Source organism: Meles meles, unplaced genomic scaffold, assembly GCF_922984935.1.
Source record: "Meles meles unplaced genomic scaffold, mMelMel3.1 paternal haplotype, whole genome shotgun sequence".
NCBI lineage: Eukaryota > Metazoa > Chordata > Mammalia > Carnivora > Mustelidae > Meles > Meles meles.
In genome coordinates, this window is record NW_025721163.1 from 390,972 (window position 1) to 402,168 (window position 11,197).

An 11,197-nucleotide genomic window follows, 5' to 3' on the forward strand; every position below is an offset into this window, starting at 1 on the left:
TAAAACAGTCAAACATAAATAACATGCTTTATGAACACATATTGTTCAACAGAAACTCTTCAAGTCAGACTATCTTCCCTCACTGAGTATTTCTCCTTTCTTTCCTAGTGTGATCTTCTAAACACAGTCTTATCTGTGGATTCCTTTTGGAGTACCATAGTGTTATGACACCACCAACTGAGTGGTAACATTGCATGATAGTATGCATTAAATGGCACACTGCTCTTATTTCAGATAGCTTAGAGATAATTTTTATTCTTCAGTGAAGTGACATTTTGACTCAGTTTCAAGGATTCCGTCAGCCATTCCTCTAGGAATTCTGAAGGTGCCATGTTTAATATTATTGAAACAGTTGGAATTTGACATAAAGATTTTAAGTTTTCCAGAACTTAGCTTTGTATCTCTGTAATACACTATGAATTAATGGCTTCTGAGATATTTAAAGGAGAAGTTGTTAGAATGTTAGTGCTCCTTCTGAATGTTTCTATTCACTAGAAAACTGGTTTTATGTTATTTCAGTCATTTTAAATGATTTTATTTATTTATTTATTTAACAGATATATATATATATATATATATATATATAGAGAGAGAGAGAGAGAGAGAGAGCAAGCAGCAGGATTAGCAGGCTCCCAGGACACTGGAATCATGACCTGAGCCAATGGTAGACACTTATCCACCTGAGCCACCCAGGCACCCCTATTTCAGTCATTTTTAGAAAAAAAGAAGCATGTGTAATAAGTTCCTAATGTTCATTTTTTTTTCTTTTATCTTTTCAGTTTTCCAAGATTCATTGTTTATGCACCACACCCAGTGCTCCATGCAATACGTGCCCTCCTAAATACACAACACAGGGCTCACCCAACCTCCCAACCTCCTCTCTTCCAAACTCTCAGTTTGTTTCTCAGAGTCCACAGTCTCTCTATTATATAGTGTATTTTCAGTTTTTTGAAGAATATCAACATTTTGGAAACATCTATAATGCCTCATGCTTTAAATTTTATCGTTATAAATATTTTCAATTATTCATTGTTTTATATCACAAATCTGAGTCTTTTTAAATTTATTTTTACTTTCTCATTACTGTGTCTTCAAAATTTTTAAGTTATGAATTATTCAAAACATAAAGTTTATTATTTTTACTATCTTAAAAATAATACTGGTTTTTCCTAGCCACCTTAACCCATTATATTATATACATTATAAAGAGATCTGGAAACTTTAAGACTGGGAAATTATCTAGCAAGCATGTCTAGAAAATTAGGTCAGTAATTACTTCTGTGACTTACAACCCTTGGTAAGCATGACAATCACTAATCAGTCTCCTGGTCAGATCCCTGAGCCCAATTTAACAGATTCTAATTCTGCTAATCTGAGATGAGAACAAAAGCGCTATATTTTGTGAAGTCAGCAAATTATTTTAACACCAGTGATCAGAAATCCACTCTTTGGAAGCACTGACATAGAGTGAAGACTATTTTTACAAGAGTAAGAGGAATTAATAGTCCTGTTAGATATATGGAGCAAAGCAATACTGTAAATTTATCTGATTCCTGATGATTTATCATCATGCCCATTAATTAATTTTATCAGGGAATTATTCTGAGGTATCTATGTGCTTGTCAATTTTTTTATTTTTCATTTTAGGGATACAGACACTGATCTTTTTTTATGGTATCAACATGAAACTTGGAAATACTAAAGTGTACATTACCATCAAGCATGAATCATAAAGAGAATTGATGTACACAGTTCCTTGTCCTGCATCAACACATAATGTAGGACAATCAGAAAGAAATTTTAAGATGGAGAAAGGAAAGGATAAACATTTTTTTCCCCTGCAGATAAACTCAGTAAAGTGAGTTGAATTTTTCAGGATCTTGAAGGGATAATGATGATGATGATGATGAATCAACTGACAAAATGTCCCTTTGCTGGTGTATCTCTATTTTGCCTATGGGTGACAGTGAGATTTCTGCCATTTACCTGAAGGACTGACACCTCCCTAGTAACTTTTTCAGAGCACTTAGAACTTCCTTGTTCCTAAGACTGTAGGCAAGTGAGTTTAGGAGTAGAGTGAGGACAGTTCCAAACAGAAAGAGACCCTGACTCAACCTTGGAGTCTTGGCAGAACCGGGTCTCATGTAGATGCACATGCCTGGACCAGAATAGAGACCCACCACACAGAGATGAGAGGAGCAGGTGGCCAGAGCTTTGTTCCTGCCTTCTGGGGAGTTCATTCGGAGTACTGCAAGGAAGATGAGAACATAGGAAGACAAGATGAGAGACAAGGGCAGCAGCAGAACAAGGATGCTTGTTATCACCACTGCCTTTTCATAGGCTGAGATATCCTCACAGACGATCCTAAGCACCGCCATGACTTCTCAGAAGAAGTGGGGAATCTCTCTGGGGCTGCAGATGTTAAAATGCAAGGTAAAAGCAGTGTGTCCCAGGGAAGTAAGTGCCCCTCCAGCCCAAGACATGGCAATCATCTGCAAGCAAACCTTAGGGTTGATGATGACTGGGTATCGAAGAGGATCGCATATAGCCACATAACGATCAAAGCACATGAGAGTTATAAGGATGCATTCTGCAATGGCCACCATCAGGGAGAAGAATATTTGAGTCCCACAAGCCAGGAATGATATGCTCTGCCATCCAGAGAAGAAGTTGAATGCCATTTTGGGGACAATGCTAGAGGTCAAAGTCAAATCCATTAAGGAGAGCTGACTGAGAAGGAAGTACATGGGGGTGTGGAGATGGAAATAAACCAAATGAGGAGGATCAGAAGAGTGTTGCCAGTGAAGGCAGCCGTGTATATCAGGAGAATGATGGAGACCATAGCTGTGATGTATTTAAATTCAGGGAAGAAACCCAGGAGAATGAAATCTGTGGTTTCTGTCTCATTCCCACTCTTCATGACTCTCTGTAATGATAACAGACATATAAGAGATTTATTAAAAAATCGTAGAAATGAAGCAGTTTCTTATTAAAGTTTAAGAACAATGGCAAATACAAAAATACTCCTCCATGGTCACTTGAATCAGTTTTTACTATTTTTTCTATATTTCTTATCCATGATTTAATGTACTTTTAGAAACGTGTTTGTGTGTGTGTGTGTGTGTGTGTGTGTGTGTGTGTATTTTAAGATTTTTTTTATTTATTTGACAGAGAGACAGATCACAAGTAGGCAGAGAGACAGGCAGAGACAGAGGGGGAAGCAGGCTCCCCGCTGAGCAGAGAGCCTGATGCGGGGCTCGATCCCAGGACCTTGAGCCGAATGCAGAAGCTTAACCCATTGAGCCACCCAGGTGTCCGAGAGTATACATATTAAAATGAATATCATTAATTTCATGTACTAGAGGTATTTTCATATGTTAAAATAAACTGGACAGTTGTAGTTTTTGTTGTTTTTACAATTTTAAAATATGACAGAGTTGGTAAGTCACAATTTCAAACTGCACATTATCCAATTTTTTCACTATTTTGAAAAATCATGTTATTCCATTCTCATCCTTTTAGTGATTTCATTAGTAATATAAATATTACAATTATTTCCAAGTCAGATATTAGAGACTTTATTTGGCTATGAAAAAATGCTAATTTAATTTACAGAAAATTTATTTTTATAATTTCAAAACACTCTACTTAATTCTTTTGGCTCTGAACATTATAATTTAAGGGGAAAATTAACTATTATGGCTGTAATTTGTTGTTATACACATTTATGATCATTTCAGCTTTTAATCTAATTAACCTTGTTTTCTATCCAGGGAAAACACTTAGTGTATTTACGTGATCTATAGTAAATTCAGATTATCAATGAAGGAGTGAGTTTCCTTTCTATGTGATCTTGTAGGGTTCTTGTTGTTAGAGTTCTTACTATTCTTAACTATTAGCTACAGCTATTATGCCATTGATGGATACAGGGAAAGTCCTTAGGATTCCTTTCCCTCAAATTTACTATGTATTTTTTTTTCCTTTTTAGACTATCCTATTTATATTTAATCTTCTACTCTGATAGTTATAAAATGCTTAGAAATGCTTAGAAAGATAGATAGCCATCTATCTTAACATATCCATCCTTTACTAGAGCATTTTATGTGGATCATCTTCAAACCAAGAGATCATATACCAATGTGATCACATACTAGAATGTCCAGAGACAAAAGGCTTGAGTAAAGGGCCTTCTGTCATTGCGTGTTTAATTGACTTGATGAGTTAGGCTTCTTTTAGATGTGGAGGTAGTTTAAGATTATTATTATTAATAATAATGATAATATTAATAATGGCAAAATTAGCCAGATTGCATCTTACTCTCTCCTGCCTTCATGTGAGTCTTGGTGTAGTCAGTGGGTTGTGTATGTCTGAAGTAGAGTCATAAGAAGTTGAGAAACAGATTTCAGAATGCCCAGATCCTTGAAAATTTTCTAACTTTCCATAAAAGCAAAGCAGGGTCCTGTTATTTAAGTTCTATGTTACATGATGTCCGTTTTCCAGATCAAGTGCAGTTTTCTGAGGGTTTGGGGTATACCTAGGCTGGCTAGGTTCTATTATAAACTTTTCTTCCAAATTCTATTCATCACAGCCTGGATTGAAACCTAGATTTCATCATTTGTGTGACTATATGGTTTCATATGTCTCACTCCTTAAACCATAAGATTTATGATGGAAGGGAGTGTCTTTGTTGAGCTCCACAATTTCTCTTTAGATCTAGCATCTGCTTGACTTCCAGGTTTGCTCTTACAGATGTGGTTGGCCCCCCACCCCTTTCTCCATGGCCCTCCATATTTCTTTTCCTCTATTCTTCTATATTGCAGATTTTTCTCACTTATTGTACAAAGAAGTGGTGATGTACATTTTCATGAAATTTGATTTTGGAATCCTGTCACCTTACGTAGTGAGTTCTTCCAAAATATATTTTTTGCAATTAAAAAAAAAAGATCTAGCATGTTGCTTTCAGTGAAAATATGAGCAAAATACATTATCAGCTTAGGGCTGGAATCCAGACTTTGAACACTGGATTTTGTGCCTGTACCAAACTAGATTCTTTTAACAATCATTTTTCTACCAAAAGGTATGTTTATTTTGACTTATGATCACTTATGGGCTTCAAAGCATTTCCCAGCATTTGATTTTGTTGGAATATAGAGAAGAGTTTTAACATAATTATGTCTACTTGATAAATGATATACGGGAAGAACTAGGTCACAGTCAAACAACACTGTCCTACTCCTGGGTAAATTATATATTTACCAAGATTGAACATTACAAGTACTATTGAAAAATAATTATATAGTTAGCATAAACAGAATTTCACAATCTGGGAAAACTGGGTTACTTCCTTTACCAAGATGCTTACCTTGTAATTTCTTTTCTGTCAATGAAATCTCTTAGAAAGTATAAAATACTCAAAATTCCTGCTGCCAATTAGTGCTGAATATACTGTTAATGAAAACATAAATAATTTCAGTAAGAAAAAACCGAAACAGGTGACTGAGTAGGTCTTGATAGGCTGTTTTTCCTCAGCCTGTCCAGTTGTGAGCAGGGCTGAGATCTTCCTAATTCCCCAATGTCATGGGGTTTAGTATGGAATGCCTGGTCAGACTAGATTGCTTCATTGGAGGCCCATCAAATATAATCAGGGTTTTTCAAAACTATCTACTAGTGCATGCTCTGATTTTTTTTTTTTTTTTGGTCAGCACCACTATCATTTTCCCAGAGGTCCAATTTAAGGTTTTCTTTGCCTTTCAGTCATTAACCTCATTGAATCACTAAGCAAGTTATTCTAAAGTCTCTATTTGCCCTTCCTTTGTATTCCCAGAATTCATACTCTATGCCAATATCCCATGTCCACACTTATCCCTTTTACTTTATCTTTTTAGCTAAATTTTCCCTCTTCTTTAAGGACAAATGTAAGTTTAATCTCCCCAATAAAATGCTCTTTTATGTCTACAGTATATATCAACATGTTTTTCCTAGGTAATTTTGACATATCTCTTTTGGCTTATTATCTACATCGTCCTGTTACTGATTTTTTCACACTTTCTAACTCCTGGGGTTTTGCCATAGTGTTCCTTTTGTTTCTTATTCCTGGTAGATTAACTTATTCTTCATAGGCACTGACTTAACACTACCAATTAAATTAAATTTCACTAAAACCAACAAACACTATATTATATGCTGGGAATTCAAAATGGAAAAAAAATAAATTCGCTGAAGCTTTTTAAAGTAAGGGAACTGATTTATGAAGAAAGAGATTATGGTGTGGAAGATAGGTACTGAGATAATAGTAGGTAGATATTACTACAGTAACTAACAGACAAAGGGATTCATTTTTCTAGATGAAAGATTGGTGGGAGGCCAAATGGTAACATGGGACTAGTAACATCTGAATTGGATCTTAAAAGACAAGTAGGAATAAATGAAAATAAGGAATGATGGAAATCGTAGCATAAATAGCTGTATATAATGTCAAGGCAAATGGACTGACATGGCTTTTATGGGGAAAATAGTCATCTGTATTTGTTCTGGAAATGGTGTTGTAACTTAGAGGAATGTCTAGATGTACAAGAAGTATAGGGGCAGGGAATATGATATAGGCAGTAAACCACTGCACTCCCAGGGAAGAGGCTGCTGAAATTAACACAGACAGTGTGAAACAAACTACTGGTATTAGAATGAGATACCAGTTTAACTGGCCACATAACTGAACCCAGACTCAGCAAGGGCCTTGAAGAATTAAAAGAAAAGTGAAGATATTTTGCATTTGGAGATAATTTATTTCTATTTCACAACATCATTCTCTCTTTCTTCACTCTACAGTCTCTTTTGCTGTTGCTAATAATGGTCACATTTGAGCTACAATCATGTACTTTTGGCCATCAGATCCTGTAAGCCTCAATTTTATTAAGTTTTCCCCTTATGTGTGCATCCAAATAGATACCTAATTCAAAAGAATAACAAACTGGTTCATCAGACTAGATATTTTTTTAAATGTTAGTAATATTTTAAAACAAATGTAGTTTTTGAACAGTTCCAGATTCATGGAGCAGTTGACAAATTTACAAAATTTCCATAAATCCTTCATTCATTTTTCTCTATTGCTAACATCATACATTATTATGGAATGAACATTGGTTCTTTCATAAAACTAAGAAACCAATATCTGTACATTAACTAAATTCTATCTTTTATTCAGATTTCACTCATTTTGCCTAATGTCCTTCTCTTCTTTCAGACTGCTTTTTGAAAGATCACATTGGCCGGCACATCTCCTTAGACCCTTCCGGGCTGTGAAAGACATTCAGGCTTTGTTTTCAATGACCTTGGCAATTTTGAGGAGCACTAATAGGTATATTGTAGAATATCCTCCAAACTGTTTTTGTCTGATTTTTTTCCCCTCATTAGACTAAGGTTATAGGTTTGGGGGAAGAAGATTTCAGAGGTGAAGTGCCTTTATTTTCAAGTCTTGTAGAGGTACATAATAGCTACATGACTTATCTCTGATGATGTTAATCCTGACCACTTGGCTGAGGTAGTGTTTGCCAGATTTCTCTAGGGTAAAGTTATTCCCCCCTCCCTTTTTATATGCCCTGCTTTTTGGAAGCAAGACAATGAGTGCAGCTTACACTCAAGGTAGGAGGAAGGTTAATCTTAACCTTCATGATGCGTGGAGTATCTACATAAATTATTTGGAATTATCCTAAACAGGAATTTGTTTTGTTTTGTTTTCCCTTCCTCCCTCTCTCCCTTTCTCCTTTTTTTTTTTTGTTTTTCTTCTTTCCTTCTTATATTTTCATTAATTTATGTCAATATCAGCCACATTTTTTTTTTTGGAAAAAAATCTATCAAATTTTGACTCTCCCTCTCCTGAAAACATCACAAGTAATACATGTAGCTCTCAATTACCTTTTTTAACTTTAAATTTTAACATGTAGATTTACATGCAGTTATGAGAAATAGCATAGAATGATCCCTTCTATGCTTTACACAATTTCTTCCAATTACAGTCAGGAATTGGTGTGAACTGCTGACCTTATTCAAATTTCACCCATTTTTTAATATGCAATTTTCTCACATGTGTGAATCTGTGTCACCACTAAAACCGGCAAGATGCAGAATGATTCCATCACAGTGATCCCTTGTACTATTTATTTATAGTAACAATGATCTTACTTCTTATAATCTTTCTTATCCCCTGACCCACCAATGTGCTCTCCATTTCTATAGTTTTATTTTGATAATGTTATATACCTTGGTTAATACATTATGTTGACCCTTTGATATTTATCTTGCTTCTTTCAGTATAATTTCTGAACATATATGAGATATATGAAAGTTGTGCAATATATCACTCATTATTTTTATTGCTAAGTAATATTTCATGCTGGGGTTGTATTACACTTTTTTTTTTTAACTATTCAACTATTGAAGGATACTTAGTTTATCTCTAGTTTTGGCCATTATGACTAAATTCACTGTAAGTATATATAGATTTTGTTTTTTGGGTTTTGATTGTTTGTTTGTTTTTCTTGTGTGTGTGTGAGTGTGTGTGTGTACATAAGTACTTATTCTCTAGGATATGTGCTCAGGAGTGCAATTATGAAATGATATATCCAGAATAGTGAAATTGTGAGAGAATATTTCCAGAATGGCTGTTATCATCTTACATTCCCTAAACCAATGTATGAGATACGTGAATTCTCTGCAACCTCTCCAGCTTTTGTTGTAACTATTGTTTCTATTAGTCCTTCTGATAGGTGTACAGTGTACACAATACCTTGTGATTTTAATTTGCATTTCTGTACTGGCTAAGGATGTTAAACATGTTTTCCTGTGTTTGCTTGTCATATATGTATATTTTGTTGTTGTTGTTCTGTTAGTCACCATACAGTCCATCATTAGTTTTTGATGGAGTGCTCCAAGATTCATGATTTATACATAACACCCAGGGCTCCATGCAATGAGTTCTTTTTCATTAAAATGCCTGCTTATGTTTTTTGTTTATTTTCTAATTACATTATTACTATTGAATTAAATGTCTGTTATATGCTTTCATATAGTCCATGGTCAGATAGGTAGTTTACACATATTGTCTCCCAGTCTGTAACTGTCTTTTCACCCTCTTAAGAAAGTCTCTTTTATTATAGTAAGAATATATAACTAAGATCTATGCTTTCAAGAAATTTCTTTTTTTAAAGATTTTATTTATTTATCTGACAAAGATACCAAGTAGGCAGAGAAAGAGGAAGGGAAGCAGGCTCCCCGCTGAGCAGAGAGGTAGATGCTGGCTGGATCCCAGGACCCTTAGAACATGACCCGAGCCAAAGGCAGAAGCTTTAACCCACTGAGCCACCCAGGCATCCTCAACAAATTTCTAACTGCAAAATACAGTATTGTGAACTTTAGACACACTGTTGCATAACAGATACCTAATTCACCTTATGTAACTGAAACTTTGTGTCTATTGAAGAGCATCTGTTTTCCCCATAGTTGTCAGCCACTGACAACCAAAATTCTGCTACTTGTTTCCATGAGTTTGACAATTTTAGATACTGAATATAATTGGAATTAAAAAGTATTTGTTCTTATGTTAGTGGCTTATTTCACATAGTGTATGTCCTCCAGTTTCATGTGCATTGTCATACCAAAGAATTTCCCGAGTATTTAAAACTGAGTAAATTCTAATGTATTTATATGCCATATTCTATTTTTCTGTTCATTGACTGAGGGACATTTAGGTTCTTTCCATTTCTTAGCTGCCTTGAATAATGCCACTTCCCATGATTATGAGAGTTCATATCTTTCTACAAGACTCTCTGTCAAGTTTTTTGGATAAATACCCAGAAGTGGGATGGGTAATCATATGGGAGTTCTTTTTTTTTTTAAATTGTTTTGAGGAACTTCCATAATGTTTTATGTGAAAACTACAACATTTTGCATTACACTTAACTAACAGTGTACAAGGGTTTCAACTTATTCAGTTCCTCACCAAGATATTATTTTCTGTTGTTATTTTGGATACTGGCCACCTTAATGGGGATGAGGTGATATCTTGTGGGTTTGATTTGCATTTCCCTGGTGATTAGGGATGTTGAGCATCTCTTATATAATTGATACTATGTCTTCTTGGAGAAATGTTTATTCCATCCCATGGCTATTTTTAATTGGGTTATTCGTGGAGAATTTTATATGGAATGTAAGAACATTTTATATATTTGGATACTAATGTCTCATCAGATATATCATCTGAACATATTTTCTCCCAGTCTGTAGCTTGCCCTTTAATCTGTTGATTTTTTTTTTTCTTTTTGGTGCAGAAGCCATTACTTGAAGTGATCTTACTTGTCTATTATTATTTATGTAATTATTTATGCAATTATTTACATATTGATTTCTGTATTTATGTATGTATTTTGCTTAGTCATACACAAGAAATAATTTCCAAGAAAAGTGTTATGAACATTTTCGTTATGTTTTCTTCTAGGGAGTTCATAAATTTGGGTCATAAAATAAAAATTTTAATACATTTAGAGTTGGTTTTTGTGGATGATGTGAGATAAGGATCTAATTTCACTCTTTCCTAGTTTTTCAATATCATTTATTGAAAATACTTTATTTCTACATTTTGTACTGTAGACATTCTAGTCAAAGATCAGATGACTGTATGTGTTTGTGTATATTTAAGAGCTATATTTTGTTTCATTGATCTATATGTCTGTTTTTCTTCTTGATTGTTTGTTCATTTTGGGTTGCTTTGTTTATTTATGTTTTTGCCAGCACCATACTGTAATTTTAATTTACTCTAGTTTTGTAATATATTGCGAAATCAGAAAATATAAATTTAGTTTTATTCTTCTTCTTAAGATTGCTTTGTTTATTCAGTGTCTTTTGTGACTCCATACAAATTTTAGCATTTTTTCTACTTTTGTAAAAAATAATTCATTAAGATTCTGAGAGAAATTACATTCACTATATGTATTGCTTTGGGTAACATGGACATTTTTATAATATCATTCTTCAAATTCATAAACATGAACAATTTCTCATTTATTTGTTTCTTCTCCTAAATTCTATCATTGATGTATAGTTTTCAGTACTTGGTTTTATATATATATATATATATATATATATATATATATATATATATAGTTTTCATCTCCTTGGTTACACTTATTTCTATTTGTATTTTATA

General features: G+C 34.0%; 1 pseudogene; it reads right to left on the reverse strand.

The window, feature by feature from the left end:
* Nucleotides 1-1,982: 1,982 nt before the first annotated feature.
* LOC123936067 lies at nucleotides 1,983-2,920 on the reverse strand (annotated as a pseudogene).
* Between the last annotated feature and the right edge of the window lie 8,277 nt (nucleotides 2,921-11,197).